The following is an 18,015-nucleotide window of genomic DNA, read 5'->3' as shown; positions in this document are numbered from 1 at the left end:
AGATGCTTCTTAAATTTTAGATGTATATTAATACAAATTAGGTCAAATGAGATGCCAAATATAACTGCTAATTTATATATACTTTTTAATTACTGATATCTAATTTCTATATGTTCATACTTCTATATATTACTGATATTTATATATAAAAACATACACACATATATTTATGTACATAAAAAATATAAATGCATAAACATATATACATATATAGGGTTGATAAGTTTAATTGAGTATACTTCTTACACAAAATTATTTTTATCTTTTGACTACTAACTTGGAAAGTTTTCCTAAAGAAATAAAGTTATCTATGTTATTAGCTTCCTAATGACATTTGAAAATAATTATTTATTTATACTTAAAAGGAATGAGTTGTGTTTTTATATTGGGTTATAATTTTTTTTATGTAAAATAATGAGGAAAAACAGGCAAAATGACAGTAAGGAATGTTATGTCCATAGAACTTGTGCACATTCCATCCAGGCATTCTATCCAGATGTGGGAGCTACTTGATTTGGTCAAACTATCAACTTCTGCATGCTTTGCCTCCACAGATCACCCTGATCCCTTTGAGATTGCCATAGTAGAAAGAACCATTGCTGATGAAAGGGTGTTTTATCCCTGTGTGTTCTATGACCAACATTTGAAAATAATTAACTCAGATGACAGGTCAGAAGAAAATCTTTGGCTATATCTATGCCTTTATCATCTGAGGCAAGGCTGCCAGGAGCAGCTGAAAATAAGAAGAGGGCCCTTTGCTATACATCTGTGCTCTTACTCGTCCTGATCACCTTTGTTTCTTGCTTTTATCACCTTTCTGAGAAACCTGTTAAGACCTTCAAGTGATGTATTTGAGGCTAGGAAAAGGATGAAGACGGAACCAAAAAACGGGATGGCATGATTGAGAGGATGTAAGTAGAGAAGTGATATCTAGTTATCTAACAGTGGATAAACCTATAGCAATTTTCCAATAACATATTTCATATTTTATTGATCCCTTGCAGAATTTACATCATCTAATCCTAGAGAATGAAGGGGCCTGCATGTGCAGTTGTTTGCTTAAATGTAGGAATGGAAGTGGAAAAAATGCACACAAAACTCCTCAGTGTTAGGGTGATTTTTGGATTAGTAAAGCAAACAACAAAAATACGTTCTAGAAAATCAGAAACTTCTCTATCTGTGAGATCACATTTCCTGTAGTTCCATTTTAATAAGTGATTGTTTCTCCCAGGGCTTGAAAAGGATTGTATTTCATATATAGTAGGCCTCCTCTGAATCAACTGGCCTCTGCCCCAGGGAAGCTGCCAGCAAAGCAAAGAATTTGGAGGAAAAAAGGAAGTCTGCATTCTTGTCACTTAAAAAGATGATGAAATTTCCGGAGCAATATTTTCTAATGTCTTATTTTTCTTTCTCCGTCTAGTTTATATTTCATTCTAGATTCGCCAGAAAAAAAGGGCAAAAATAAACCAAAATTCTACTTCTTAAATGTCAGAACAAAAATGTTTAGGTATGGTTTGTATGATGTTGAATTTGAATCCATGTATCACTAATAATATCACTAATGAATTTTAAAAACTAACACATTTATTTTATAAAGTAAAAGTCTGCTAGGTATCAGAAAATTCCAAGTGCCAGATATTTATTTATTGGTTCACTAAGATATGTCCAAACTATGCTTATATTTTCTTGTCAGCAATTCCCATTTCGAGTTGGCTTATCTAGAAATGTCTAATATGATTTTGTGGTAACTCAATTTCTTCCTCAAGCCTGATACCTGAAGAGCTAGCGGAGGTTTTGGGCTCCAAGGAGGGGTAGGAAGGAGTTTAAAACTCACGGTGAACCATCACTGATAGAATGATACTGAGGAGCGATGACCTTCCCTCCTTATGTAACAATTTGTTTGGTAATGACACGAGGCAGAGTAGCATGCGGTGGGATGTTCCATCCCGAATCCTGCTGGCAGAGCTGATCGCAAAAACTCTATTGCTCCTGTCAGTGAGCTAACAGCATGTGACATTGAATGACCCAGCAGAGCAGATGTGTTAGTACCAAAGCAACAGTCACATTTTGACTATCACAGTGAAATTTACCTTCCTAAATCTAATACACTTGTGTCTGCGAACATTCCAATTTCTTCTTCAGTTCAGTATCTCTATAGTTACGTCCATGTGAAGGTGTTCTTCGTTGTTGTCTGCCTTTCCAACAATCAATCGACTTGCACCTTTTTCTAATATTATAATGTTCACTAAGTCTGGCTGTTCTGAAATGTCTTTCTTCTTCCCTCTATAAAATATTTTCATTCACTTTTATCAGTAGAGCCAAGTTACATGAATCTCAGGAGAAGCAAAACTCAAAAGAACTTTGCCAGATTTCCTGCTTGGGAAAGCTCTGTGCATTCAGCAAGTAACTGTGATATGTGTAGTATAATTGAACATAGAAACCATGCTGATAACAAGAATAAGAAAACTACTCTGTGATGGTATGTATGATAAGGGAAGGAGAGAAAATGAAAAGAAGGAGAGAGAGCAGGCACCAGATCCTTTAAAGCTGCATCCTGTACTTGCACAAATTTGTATTAGTTGTCAACTACTTCACTTCACCAGCACTGTAAGCCACTTACACCACACTCTGTTAGTCTCATATCACAAAATTGAAAATATTAAAATAGGCGGGGTTAGTGAACTTCATGAATTTTCTGAATAGGTCAAATTCTTACACTAAGCAGGACTTTGCATTTCCTTTTACGGTAAATTGCACTGCTCTAGAGTAAGAAATCATGTCATATTTTATTACTAAACCTGGAATCTCTAACCAGGGATCAATGAGACTTCAAAAAAGTACACTTCTTAAGAGTTGGCATTGGCAAGCACCACCACAAGTTTTCCAAAGCTTTACTTTCCTTCTTTCGTTTTTAACTTTTTCATATCAGGCTGTCTTTCCAGAAGTTTTCACAAGTACTAGAAAAGGTAGTCACTGCACCCAGATGCTAGGATGCTAAAATTCTCTTAAATCCATATTTTTGATTTGGAGAACTCCCCTTGAGACATGATATTCTCATTTATGCAGAAAAAGTAACAATAATTATTTCTAAGTAATTGTCAAATGTGCTTAGCACATTCAAAATTATTTCCACAAATATTTATTAAATACTTTAAAATTTCTCCACAGGATGCCAAATTTTATAATTTTTTCTCCTATTTTGAATTTCTAATAAAAGGCATTTATGTTGTGAAACTGTAATACAATCGTTTCTGCTGCGATTTCAAAGTTGCTTTGTTCAGTCATCTAACAAAGTTTAAAATATAGAGGACACAGTGGAGCACTGTTCATACAATATACCAATAAGCTATGCAAAGCAATAACCTTCCTTTCATTTTGTCTAATCTGAATGATTACATCAATACATGCGTACACATGTTTATATGCTGGAGCATGCATATCTGCCTGTGTACATTAATTTATACCCTTGGTCAAAATAAAGTCCTGATTCTTATACTTACAGCTTCTACTACACAAGAGGAGTGTCAAACACTATCAGTTAAATTAGCAAGCACATTTTCAGGGAAATTGATTTTTGGAGTCTGAAATCCCTGAAATCACTCAAAGTCCTTGTTGCTTTTCAGGTGCCCCATTAATCTTTATAGGACTCTATTGACATTGGTGTTGGCTGCATTCCCTTGCAGTGCTTAGGGCAGATGTGAGCAGAACACCACGGCTCAGAGATTCAGGTCTAATTTAACAGAACTCACATTACTCCTTTAAACTAAACAGAAAATGATATAGAAGGGATTTGTAAAGACAAGGGTGTAAATTACAACAGTGATGCTGAACTATTCCTTGATGAAGCTGGTTTCAGGGAAGAGCTTGTTTCTTGAATTACCTCTGTTGCCATTTTATGTGGCTTGAAATTTAATAAGAGTGGGTCTCAAAGCCAGCAAAGTGCTTCTCATCCAAATGCTGCCTCCTCTGGTACATATTTTGGAGTATGGGAAGCAGCTAGGACTGGAATTGTTGGTAGGAAAAAAGAATAAAATGAACTCAAGTCTGCAAACCCCATTTATAGAGATAAAAAGAGCTATCAATGGAACTGAAGCTTAAAATAATAAATAAGGCAAAACCATTGAAAGAAAAACACTATAGAGTGACAGTATTTTATTCCACACCCAGCTGGAGCTAACCTGGGTAGACTCAACCCTAATTTAAGGAGGATTCTATGAAAGTGTCCTTCTTCCCTGAAAGAAAAACAAAGATAAAAAGTTGCTGTGGATTTTTTAGAAATTTCAACAATAGCTATAGTTCTCTTAACAGGTAAAAATAATTAAAAAAAAATACATTTAGGAAGAAGTGTTTTTCCAAATTGTTAGCATGATTTCTAGGAAAGCAAAACCTGTGGTTTGTTTCCTCTCTGGAATGCCACTTGCAAACACTATCACCATTGTGGCCTTTCTTAGATTCAGTTCTTAGCAATTAGCAATCCATTTGTGAATGCCGGCGACACAGATGGACTCTTTCTGTCCACCTACTGTAAATTGTGCATGTAATGTACATGGTGTGGTTAAGAAATACTGGTTATTTACTGAAAATATGACCAGTTCTACAGCAAACATTTAACAATAACGGAGGCAGGAGTAATGACTCTTTGGTGAACAATAAAAATCCGTGATGATTGCAGTGCTGACATTGTCCCTTTGCTTAGGAAGTCAGAATAAGTATGTAAAACCATGAGAAATAACCCTTTTTTTCAAAGCGGCATTCTCTTTCATCTGAAAATGAGAGAAATTAAATATAGACAGACAGATAAAAAGGATTTACACCATTTTCAAGGTAATTTACTTTCAGTGCTTACTTTCTCAGCTTTATTTTCTGTATTAAACTCTATAAAAGCTCTCTTGATTAAGTTCCCCCAAGCATCTCTGAGTGAAGCAGTCCAAAACATACGTGGATTTGGTCATAAAGTGCATTTTATTCCTCTTGTCAAAACAACAAAAAAAGTCAGTAGGATATCTGGAATCACATAAAACAGACTCAAGTAGGAGAGAGATGCATTAAAATCTTCTGATATCTGACACTCATATAGAATAACTGCATGAAGATGATTCAGACACTTATGCTTGATATTAACTGGAAGAAAACATTCACTTTCTGTTGTAAGAGTGGCATATGGACAGGCTTTACTTATCATTCTTCTTCTAGTTATACTGACAAAACTGAGAGCACCAAAGAGTGGAATATTAAAGTTGACTCACTATTTCACCAAAAAAACATGTGGCTGTTTTCGTGACTTATACATCACTGCCACTTTAAATAAATGTTGGTAAAAGAAAATTTGGATGTATATGCCCAGTGAACATTTTCAATTTGAGAATTCTTTGTACAGATAGACAAGAGATTTTTAAACAACTTAAATGTTGATCCTCATAAACCTCCACTGGGCTGACCTATGATTCTAACCAACTATGTGGTTACCAAGACATAGCAGAATGTAGCCAGGGCAGTAGACAATTTCACTGCCAGCCACAAGGATCATCTTTAAGTGAGAACCACAAGCAAAGTTTAGAGCTGCTATGGACTGAATATTTATGTCCACCCGAAATTCATACATTGAAGGTAAATCTCCAGTGTGATAGTATTTGGAGGTGGGTCCTTTGGGAGCTAACTAGGCCATTAAAGAGAAGCTTTCAAGAATGCAATTAGTGTCCCTTTAAGAGAAGAAGAGACCAGAGCTATCTCTCAGCCATATAAAAATACTATGAGAAATAGGCCATCTGTAAACCAAGAGGGGTCCTTGCCAAGAACACAACCATACTGGCACCATGATCTTCATCTTCCAGCCTCCAAACTGTGAGAAATAAGTGTCTGATGTTTAAGTCATGAAGTCAGTGGTGTATTACTACTATAGTCAATTAAGACAACGATCTTAGAGCGATTATAAAATTTTTCTTGTGCTTTCCAGTATACAAAATAAATTCACTAGAGTTCTTTTTATCCTTATAATAACTCAATGGACCATGTACAAACTCAGTGGGTTGGCATAGATGGGGAGATCTTCATACTACCAATGAGGAAGACACAAAATGAGATTTGGAGGCATTGTGTGATCTACATATAGTCACAGGTCTGATAAATGACTTAGTGGGATAAGACTCCCATTCTTGCCAGGCATGGTGGGTGGCTCACGCCTGTAATCCCAGCACTTTGGGAGACCGAGGTGGGCAGATCACCTGAGGTTGGGAGTTTGAGAGCAGCCAGACCAGCATGGACAAACCCCATCTCTACTAAAAATGCAAGATTAGCCGGGCATGATGGCACATGCCTGTAATCCCACCTACTTGGGAGGCTGAAGCAGGAGAATCACTTGAACCTGGGAGGTGGAGGTTGCAGTGAGCAGAGATCATGCCATGGCACTCCAGCATGGGCAACAAGAGTAAAACTCTGTCTCAAAACAACAAAAAAAGAGAAAGACTCCCATTTTTCATACTACTAAGATAATGTTCTTTGCATTATACAAGTCTTTTTTCCACCTCTTTTTTAAATCACTTCGATTTTTTGCCTTTTGTTTCGTGGGCTTTGTGTTTTGAAAGATTGTGTCGACTAAATGAATCAACACTTATCAAATGGTAGCCACTGTAGCTTTACCATATGCAAGTAAATGTGGAATTTTCCTTGTGGTCTCAACTGGGAAACAGATCTTGTAAGCTTCTTACTCTCTTGCAGCATTCTGAGACTTAACTGTACCGCACCCACCTCACATCCCACTGAGAAAACAACCCCAGGATCTATCTATCATACACCAGTGTAAATTTGACAGCTTTTCTTCTGCTGCTCATGAAGCCTGGGGATAGTATTTAGATAAATGTAGAGAAAATTTTGGAACAGGTGGAAGTCTTTTTAGAGACTTCTGGAAGCAGGGAGGAGAATGAGGATACTACATACTTCATAATTTCCCCCAGTGTTGACCTTGCTTTCATATATAAAATGAAAAACAGCAATGAGACAATGGCCATAATTTAATGACTAAAGTAAATGGTTTACTGAAGGTCAGATGTATTATTTTTAGCTTCATAATAAGCAAATCAAATCACCGCCTGATTCATATGGTTAAATGATGACAGTTGAATATAAAAATAACTAAACATGACAGATAATTTGAACTGTGCCCAGTTAGCAACTATATGATTTGTGTTAACTTCATAAAAGCAACTTGCTAATGACCTAGAATAGCTAACATCTACACAGATGTTAAAGAAGTAGAAGGCTCAACCCCCAGCCAGAACATTCTTAAAATGCAGCCTATTCAATGCTGAATAAGAATGTAAGGAGGCCTCTAACTAATACAATTCTGGTCACACTGTAGAGTTTAGAAATATGAATCTACTTTATCCATCAATTATACTTCAGGAAGTACTGTTAAGCCTTAAGTTAGCAATTAAATTCAAACAGATGGTCTAATATTCACAAAAGACATATTGCATGTGTGTTAGCTTTATAGTTTGTGCATTTTCCTTTATACCTTTAATAATTTTTATTCTGTATAATCCAAACTCTTTAGCATACCATGTCTTTTATAACAGATTTTCAGATAACCATTACTGTCTTCTCTACACACACCTATTTAGTCTCACCAAGCTCCTTAAGATTTCCCTTGTCTCATCTTATTCTTTCATGTCACTCCACTCTTCGCTGGACTGCCCCTCTTTCCTTTAAATCTTCCCTACACTTATCAATTTGATGAACTTCTATTTATCATTTACAGTCTTCTTTGTGGAACCTTTCATGATGTCTCACCTTTCTCCCAACTCTGTGCAGAGCTAGGTGTTCTCTTCTCCATCCTGTGGCATGTTTCTGATGGAGTGCCTTGGGTATGGTCTTTTTCACATTTTATTGGCTGTTCATATACTGCCCCTCCCCAGAACTCAAGCTCTGGAAAGAAAGAACTGTAGAAATATTGATATCTGAATCCCTGGAGTTTAGCTCAAAACCTGGCACAAAGCAAGTGTTCAATAAACATCTGTTGAATAAAGGTCTTAGGTCAGATTCCCTAGAAACAGAATCTGAGACCAAAATTCATATTCAGTGATTTATTGAAGGAGCTCTCTTAGGAGAAGCCTGAAAGGAAGTGGGGGAAGCAGGATAGAAAGCCAGGAAAGGAACCAAGGAAATAAGTGATTTTCAGCTGAGGTCTAGGCTCAGCCTGATCCCAGGATGTTTTTGGAGTATGAGGGACTCCCCAGAGCTGTTCCCCCTTGAGGCAACCGGCCTTGCTTTCAGTATCCTTATGGCATTCAGTTTTTAACTGTGGGCCACCTGGAAGAGAACATGAAAAACCCCAGACATTTCCAAGCAAGGCAGCTTCAGTCTGCCCAGCAAGTCTCTGGAGAAGGGATACAGTTGGGTGAGGTTAATACTCATCATTCACAGCAACACCAGGGTGGGTGCAGTGTCCTAGGAAAGGGACCTGGTTAGGGTAACAACAGTGTTTCCCAAAAAAGAAAATAGATGAAAAGATTTAAGATTCTTCTTTTATACACATAAAACATATTCCCAGAGAAAATTCAACTAATAGGAATTTTCAAAATCCTGGAAGTACAAATTTCTGCATCAACCCTTTAGTTGTTGTTTTTGTTTTTACCAAAATAAACTCAGGGACTGAAAAGGAATAGGAAATGACAATGAGGATTTTTATGTGTCAAGTGCAGACCCATTCTCCAAAGTACTGTGATAATAATGCACATGAAATAGAATTATGAATGTGGAATACTAGAAAGAGTCCATATGAGCAACCAGACATCCAGTTCAAATACTAGTTAGCCTGCGTAGTCCAACACAAATTACTGTACCTCTCATCTCAGTTTTCTCCTTTGGGAAATGATGATGATAAGATTTACTTCATATGTTTCTGGTAAAGATTAGACACAAAACCTATAAACAACCTTACAAGGTATTTGGTACAGAGTTAGGATGGTGTTATATATTGTTTCACTTTATTCATCTATTTTGTTCAAAACAAATATAGTTCTGAGCAGAACATTATACCAGAATTCTTTGGTAATGAGAGTTCACTTTCAATATTTTAGAATATTTTTGAAGTACAGGATGCATAGTAGGGAAGAAGCTAAGCTCATTCTCACGTTCAGCTCAAAGACCGCATCTAACCACCTTAGAAAACATTTCTACTTCCTCCACTCACTCTTTGTCATTACTCTAAGTTACAATCTTCAGAGCACTAATCACTATGTAAAATTGTTTAAATTTATTACCTCTTTGTCTACTGCTCTCTCCAAGTAAAATCTAATCCATTTAAGGGTAGCTACCTTTTTCTTGTACAATGTGGCATCATTGCCATAAAATTCTGCCTGGCACTTTGTTGGTAGTAAATAAATAACTGACCAATTGTCTTACAGCTATTTTAAATTATCTTATCAAAATCTCAAGCTTGTTTTGACTTACAGGCAGGGTTAAATGTGTTTCCACTTAGAAGAGATTAAAGGTCACACCTGCTGTACCTATTCTGTGACCTATGTGAGCACACTTCATTTCAGAGAGACAGGCATGTCACTAGTATTAATATTCACTTAGCCATTAATTATGACTACTCTTAGCAAACTCTTATTTCAGATTCTCAATTCAAGCAAAGTTGCAGTTCTGTGCACGTCAAAATACCACTACTATAAAAATATAGTAAATAGACAAGTCACAGAATTGTCATATAGTTCTTGAATTATAATGATAACCAAAAATAATACTTTATAATTGTGTGGAATAAGAAAAAATCATACTTCATAATTGTATAGTTTTTCTGTATGCATCATGATATTTCATCCTCTGAATGTCTTTGTACATAGTGATATTTTGTTTATTCATTTGTTTTTCAAAATTTGCTGCTAGCATCTAGCCTGCTTTCTTGATGGGGTCTTTAGACATATGAAAATATAAATTTATATTTTTCTAAATTATGACTTTTTAAAGAGGTTTAAAGATATTTGAATAGCAGTCTCACCTTTTTCCTTTATATGGCTTAGTACAACACAACCCATTTTAGAATCTTGCATGACCAAAATTAAATTTATTCGTAATACTGGTATCAGTCAAAAGAACAAAGAAAAAAAAGAGGTTTGAGGTTTAATGTAATTACATAAATATAGGCATGGGTATCTAAGGGTTTCTAGTGTTGACTTATATTTTCCACTGTCCTGATTGCTGATGAATATAAATATACGAATGGTGGCAATTCTCATTTCTTTGACTACTCTGTTCTCTTCCTCTTGATATCCGGTAAGACGGAATTCATCTCTGCAAGAGAAGACTAAGGGGGTCAAAAAATACAGAACAATGATCTGAGAAATGTTGCTTTTCTTTTAATTTAGAAGTTAATATATGTACTTATAGTTACATAATCCAAAGAGTTAATTCTCTGTATGTACTTCAATAATCTTTCTCAGATACATATAGAAAAATCTGGCAAAATTCAAACATGCTGAATATCAGATCAAATGTGATATTATGTTTGACCAGGTGGTTACTAAATATTTGTTGGGAAAATAAAATATATTCAATGGTTTAAGGATTGCATGTTGAGTAACTCTATTTTCATTTTTATATTTAAAATTGAAATATACACATTAAATAACTGGACTTCATTTACTTTAAAGTCTGGATGTCTGCTCATTCCAATGTGATGGATGAATTATGTAAAGAGAATATAACTCAGTTCATAACTTTTGAGTTAGAAAATTGTTTCTCCCCATTTACTAAATTACTCAGTAACAATTTAATGGGTAAAGAGGGAAAAGGAACACTAAAAAACAAAAGTGAAAATCTAGGCTCTCAAAATGAGTAAGATGAAGATTTTCATTCAAATGCCTTAGATTCTAGCAATGAAAAATTACCTAGTTTAAAAAATGAATGTTTAATATTGGATAGAAATTAAATTTTCCCAGATCCCTGCTAAAAGTTTCATTGCGTTTCCAAATTAAACAACTCTTTCAGGAACTGCTCAATGCGTCAGTCATCTTTAATAATTGAAATTGCTCCAAGAAATAAGCAAATAAAGAGCTTCTGATTTTTATTCTATGTCTTCATCACATTGGAAAACTTCAAAATTTGAAATTTAGTTTGATCATTAGTTTTCTAGACGTACTTCTTGATTTTGTAGGCTGGAAGTTGATGCTGAAGTTATCTTGACATTAACCTTTATCATTTATGATGAAACAAGTCAAACAACCAAACAAAAAATTGTGAAACTGTGTAATTTAGGGCTGCAGTGATCATTTGCAGGATCCACAGGCATGTCTGTTTCTGAATATGCAAAGATCTCTTTTTACACCCTAGCTTTAAAGTTTCCTTTGGTGTGTTAGCTTTCTAAGAGTACTTACACTTAAAATAAAATTAGTAAGTCACGTGAAATGTGACATGGTATAAGTGGTTTGGGATGATATTTGCAAAACCTTTTAAATATAAATTTTTTCTACCATTCAAAGAAATATCATGTAAAGATATTTCACTGCAAAATTTCAAGACAAGTAATTGATGTGTCTCATAAGCCGTGTTTAAGTTTGCTGTTCTCTGTCAAAGAATGTGTGTTTGGGTCCACACAAGTCTATATTTATGTACATATTAAGCAGATTATAGGCTAAGTACTTTCTGTAATAAACAAAAGGTTTTAGTGAATTAAATTATTATACTTAATTCAATTTTTCTTTATTTAACTTATCATACTCTATTCCTTTATTTCATTGGATGAGATACAGACCATAACAACAACAAACTGAAGAGAAGAAAAAAATAACAGATATGAGTCTAAGGGACATTGGAGCCAACCAATGGTTTTTTCTCTCCATAATAGCTACAAAGCTGTATTTCTAACCCAATCACATTTCCAAATCATTCCATTTCCCGACAGCCTTTATCAGTTCTCACTTGGCTTGAAACAGTTTTTCCCTATATGAGGTAATTTTGCACAATAGAGTGACAATTTAATATTTTTTCTTTTATTTAGAAATACTGCACACACACACACACACACACACACACACACAGAGTTAGAGAAGGAGGGAGAGATAGCACTATATATTTAGTAAATGTAGAAAAGAACAAATAAGGAAAATGTATTCTCACTGCATATCACCATAGAAAGTTGCTATTAACTTTCTCTTGTATGCACACATTGTAAAAATGACATTATATGGTACAATCTGTTTTGCTATTTACCATAATAACTTGACAGTCTATTATGAAGATGTTTTCATTTCAATTAATGGATTTTACCCTATGGTTGTTATTCATTATCACAATTTTGCTATGATCCTATTTGTGACTAAACCTTCCTTGGAGGAAGCCTGATAGTCCTTTTATCAGCATTCATACCTTATATTGTTGTCTTTTACCTAATTTTGTCTAGAATATATATTATGCTTCCTTGACCTGTATTCTCAGATATCTTATCTGCCCAGGAAATTTTCATTCTTTTCTCTTTTCACCATTAGTTTGTTTCCATTTGTTCTGTATTTTCTTCAGGAATATATACCATCTGAATGTTGGGTCTCTTTTGTCACTTATCACATTCTTTTTGCTTTTCTATCTTTTTTTTTTTTTTTTTTTTTGAGATGGAGTCTCACTCTGTCGCCAGGCTGGAGTGCAGTGGCGTGAACTCAGCTCACTGCAACCTCCATTTCCCGGGTTCAAGCAATTCTTCTGCCTCAGCCTCCCGAATAGCTGGGACTACAGGTCCATGCCACCATGCCCAGCTAATTTTTGTATTTTTAGTAGGACAGGGTTTCGCCATGTTGGCCAGGATGGGCTCAATCTCTTAACTTTGTGATCTGCCCTCCTTGGCCTCCCAAAGTGCTGGGATTACAGGCATGAAACACCGTGCCTGACCGCTTTTCTATCATTTTTGTGAACTTTTCCCTGCACCCCGGAAAAGCTTCCTAAATATGTTTCCTACATCACAAATTTGTGTTTTTAAAATTATAATCAATGCTTTCATTCCCATTTCAAGTAGCATTCAAAATTCTGTTGTGACATTTTCCCACTTCTCTCAAACTTTTCCAATCCCTATTTTATTGTCATTTTCAAGCATTTCCCTTCATTTTCATAGAAATCATATCTGCCTTTACTTCCTTAGAGCAAAATCAGATTTTATCTAATTTTTGCTTTTATTTCCGGTGAAATATATTACTAAAAACCAGTATCTTTATTCACTTTTAAAGTACTTTATATTTTTATATTGCAGAATTGTTTTAATAAATCCCCTGTTAATATTTTTCCTCAAAAGTGATGACACCCCTGGCCTTATATTTTGCTCCTAAATGTTGTAAATGCTCCATCTTTACATCCACTCACTCTATTGGTACCTTACTCCTATGTAAGAAGCCTAAGGCCAAATGGAAACCTGGGTAAAGGAAGATATATCAGAGATTGAATATCATCCAAGGAGTTAAAATCTTTTCTGTGTTAGAAAGACTTCTCTCTGTTCATTAAAAATACTTTCAGAGCCAAGCTTTCATCATTTAAATTTTCGGGCATCCTGGTCTCTGTTCAAGGTACACAATATAGTTGTGGTCAGCTTTCTTCAAGTTGCTGTTGTCAGTGTTACAGAAGGAACCATTGCTGTGCCAGAGAAGAACTTTATAGCATCATGTTAGGTCTCACCTTTCAGAATAGTGCTCATCATGATAAAAAGCCCTTTTAGAGAAAGTAAGCTCTTAAAGGCTATCCTAACGCTTCTCCTAGCAGTGAAGTTTCTGAGTTCTGTTAAATCATCATGGTAAACCAAGGTTCAAGTGAATTGGCTTGCACCTGCCACAGGACACCAGAAACAAGTATTCTACATTTTATGTTTAAAATCTTATAGCTTATTTTTTGATAAATAAAAATGAATCAATGAAAGAAGAATGTCCAGTAGGATTTGTTTTGTATTAAAATGATAATATTTACTTTTTTCCCTTTATGTGTATATGTATACCTAGATATAGATATGTTATATATGTGTAGATATATTAGTATATAAAATATATATACACCCATATATATATGATTTACATATAAAACATATAATAGAGCCTTTCTATATACTTTATTTATGAAATGCTTACAAGAAATGTAAAGTGTCCTACTTGTTTAAAAGGTTATTTAATGACTGATTATAAAATATAATTGAAGTCTCCTCTTTTTACACATCAATGAATGTTAAATTTAATTTTGAATTTCCTGGAAACCACAACAAATATAAATATAGATTATTCATATATGGTCAATGAAAACAGACCAATGATTCAGATTCAAAAATATTATTGAACAAAATTCTAAAATTACATATTATAAGGCAAGTTTTATTCACTGGCCATTATACAGCATAACAGAACAATTATATTTAATTTTCTAAAACATGTAAAGCTAAGAATATTAGGCCCCTTTAACTGTAATTAACCCTGATGGCCCTGGTAATATAAAGGATCCATGATGAAATTTATGAAAGATATCTAGAGTTCTGGTACTTGGAATATCATTATTTATTGCCTCAAGATGGTGTTACATAAAGTCAGATAAATAATCACCAGGATGGCATACAAGATATACACACTTACTTTCTGTCAACTAGCTCAGTCAGTGGTTCTCAAATCTGAGTGTGCATTAGAATGCCCATGGGAGTGTGTTAAAATTCAAATGTCTTCCCCATCCTGAGTGTCTGATTCAGTAGGTCTGAGGTAGGGCCTTTGGGATTGCATTTCCAACACGGCCCCAGATGCTGCTGCTAGTCAAGGTCCACACTTTGATAATCCTATTTCTAGTGTATTTTGCTTCAGAGGAACATTATTCAGAGGATGTTTTTGGAATTATTGTGGATATAGAGGTTAAAAGAATAAAAACAAAATTTGAAGAATATGCTAATAACATATTCATTGTAATGGTCCTTTGTTAACAATTATTTAGTTCTCTATATTTTACTTATGACATTATTTCATTTAATCTTCAAAATAATCCTGTGAATATCAACTCATTATCACCATTTTCAACCAAAGGAACTGAAACTCAAAGAACCTAAGTGAGAGAACCCAGAGAAGAATCTATATATCTTAATTTTCAACCAATATTATTTTTGAACAATAGGGTACACACGGCTACATTTTCTCATTATAAAGGAATATGTGACAGTTACTGGTGATTTGCCAGAATGTTGTATGCTTTAGTTTGTATATTTTCATGTAGTACTTTTGAAAAAACAACAATTACAGAGAATGCAGGTCAACATCAGGCCACTGAAAATTTGTGATTCAATTTTCTCCTCTTGCGTATAGCGTGTTATTTAAACTTAGTACAGATGACACAATTATGGTTTTTTTTTTGTTTTTCTTCTCTGTCTTTGGCTGCTACAGTGCACCTGTAGCTGGAATGCTATCATTAAGAATTGAGATAGGAAATTCCATGTCATCATAGTTGCTGGCTTAGTCTGTATAGATACTGCAGGTATGAGACGTTTCCAGTGATTTGATGCAACCATTTTTATCTTTTCCCTCTGCATTTTGGTATCAGTCTTCTGTCCTCCAAGTGTTTATAGATTAATTTTTTAAAAACACCTAGCTAATGTTAAATTTCTAATATTTTCGGCTTATCATAAAGAATGTGTATTTACAGAATTCTGTGACTACTTCACAGGGGCAACCCAAATTTACTTATAGTATCACACATACTCCCAAAATATGTACAACTATGACGTATCAACTAAAAATATTTTAAAATCATATATTTCTTTCCTCCCTTTTCTCTCTCCAGCCAAAGGCACACAAAATAGTGATTTTTCTAATAGGTAGCATTAGGACAGAGCTTATGGGGGTGCACTGTGCAGCGGTTCCTATAGGTTCGTATATCCTATAGGAAGCATATTTTTTTTTTCCCCACTCTCTAAGCCAGAGAGAAAATTGAAACTCTCAGATCAAGAGGCTTTTGATAAAAGTAAAGTACAAATGGGCCGGGCGCGGTGGCTCAAGCCTGTAATCCCAGCACTTTGGGAGGCCAAGGCGGGTGGATCACAAGGTCAAGAGATCGAGACCATCCTGGTCAACATGGTGAAACCCCGTCTCTACTAAAAATACAAAAATTAGCTGGGCATGGTGGCGTGTGCCTGTAATCCCAGCTACTCAGGAGGCTGAGGCAGGAGAATTGCCTGAACCCAGGAGGCGGAGGTTGCGGTGAGCCAAGGTCGCGCCATTGCACTCCAGCCTGGGTAACAAGAGCAAAACTCCATCTCAAAAAAAAAAAAAAAAAAAAGTACAAATGATGCCAAGGAAATAGTAAAACACATGTAATTGTGTCTCAAGCAGAGAACTTGCATGAAACAAGAATGCTGTGTGTGACTCCACAAATATTCAAGATTATGATGGATATGATAAAAATTGTTCTAACCTCCTTGTTTCTCTGCTTTAGAGTGCACTGGTAAATAGATTCTATTATGTTAGATGATAGGACCATCAGAGAAAAAGAGAGAAAGGAAGGGAAAAAACAAAGGCTTTTCAACCTGTGGTTAGTGCCAATAGCCATGGGTAGAATTAGTGCTGTCATTGAGAAGTTCGGTGCATTTCTGATTACTATGCTACATAAGAGTCTATACACTTTAATTTCATTGTGTCCATGTCTTCAGAAAGTAAAAAAATGTATTAAACAAATCAGGGTTACAAAGTTAAGGCATTTCAACCAGGTCTCTCTCTTTTTTCCTCATTAACTCTATGAGTGGATTGATTTTATGTTCAAAGTATCTTTAAAATAATAAAATATGAGGTTGGTGCATCTTATCGTTTCTTAGGTTTACCTTCTAATAACAATGATGAAGAATGACAATAAAAATTGTTTAACTGTGCTAAAGAATAAAGAGAAAATTCAGCACTAGTCAGTGTTCTAAACATGCATTTTAGATTTGTCACCTTTTACAGTGTTTTATCCATTTACATGACTATGTTCCCAACTTTACTGTAAATTAGAAAGCAGGGATCTTTGATATCCCCAGGTCATAGTTATGAGTTCTGAATATGTTTGTTGAATACATGGAAGAAAAGCACAAATATTGAAATAATTGTAAATATCTCTGTTTTTCACTGAAGACAAACTTATGTAAGAGAGACAATAGGAAAATATCATATCTTACAGTCAAACAGATCCTAAGTCTTCTGAATTTGAATTCAGGATTCCAGAAATTAAAAAAAAAATCTACTCAGGAATGATATTGAAAGTTCTATATAAAAGCACCATTTGAATTAAGCTTGGCTGATAAGTGGAAATATTTGTAATTCATTTAATACCTGAAGGCAAATTTCTGATTGCTTTTGTAAAATTGACATGACTCTTAAAATTTCTGATTTTGACAAAGTGCTTTCCATGAATACCACTGAGTGTTCACTTTCGAATCTCTAGGCCTTTGGGATTTCTCTCTGCCCCTTTCACCACTCACATACACATGTGCCCACTCCTCTCTCTTCTTTTACTTCTTGGCTCACTGGAGTTCCTTCTTGACAGCCCTGTTCAAAAAATCATCTTTGCCACTTGATTATCTACACCTTATTCTGCTTTTCTTTTATATGGTATCACTCCTCTGTAGATAGTAACCTCAGAGCAAAAGTTAAAATATTTAATAATCAGCATGGGGATGCCAGGGCATTAGTCGGGGTGGTTGCCTGCTAAGCTCCTACTGAGGCAGACACTAATCTTCTAGATCCTAGATCTAGAGGAAGTCTAGGGAATCCCTGGGGACGATCTGTTGAGGCCACAGAAAAAGAGGTATACAAAAGGGGCTACTTACCATGTCCTATAGAAATATTTCAGTAGTTCAGACTCTGTCTAGCTATTCTAGCTCATTCCAGTGGAATATGAGTCCTGTATCATATCAGCCCAGTATTTGCTTGACATTTTTGTTCCTACCTTTGTGTCTCAATCTCCTGCTTCTAAAATATGAGCTTTATAAGAGTAGACACTCTGTTTTGCTCACTATGATCTCCTTAGGTTCCACAACAGTGCCTTCCATATGTA

At 35.1% G+C, this 18,015-nt stretch overlaps 1 long non-coding RNA gene across 1 annotated transcript in view; it reads left to right on the top strand.

The window, feature by feature from the left end:
• The first annotated feature begins 724 nt into the window (after positions 1 to 724).
• LOC141580936 (uncharacterized) overlaps positions 725 to 18,015 on the top strand; it is a 134,016-nt gene continuing 116,725 nt past the window's right edge. The window contains exon 1 of the long non-coding RNA XR_012513361.1: positions 725 to 911. This is a non-coding gene — a long non-coding RNA (uncharacterized LOC141580936). The remainder of the gene's footprint in view (positions 912 to 18,015) is intronic.

Source organism: Saimiri boliviensis, chromosome 13 (genome assembly GCF_048565385.1).
Source record: "Saimiri boliviensis isolate mSaiBol1 chromosome 13, mSaiBol1.pri, whole genome shotgun sequence".
Taxonomy (NCBI): domain Eukaryota; kingdom Metazoa; phylum Chordata; class Mammalia; order Primates; family Cebidae; genus Saimiri; species Saimiri boliviensis.
This window is presented reverse-complemented; position numbering and strand designations above follow the sequence as displayed.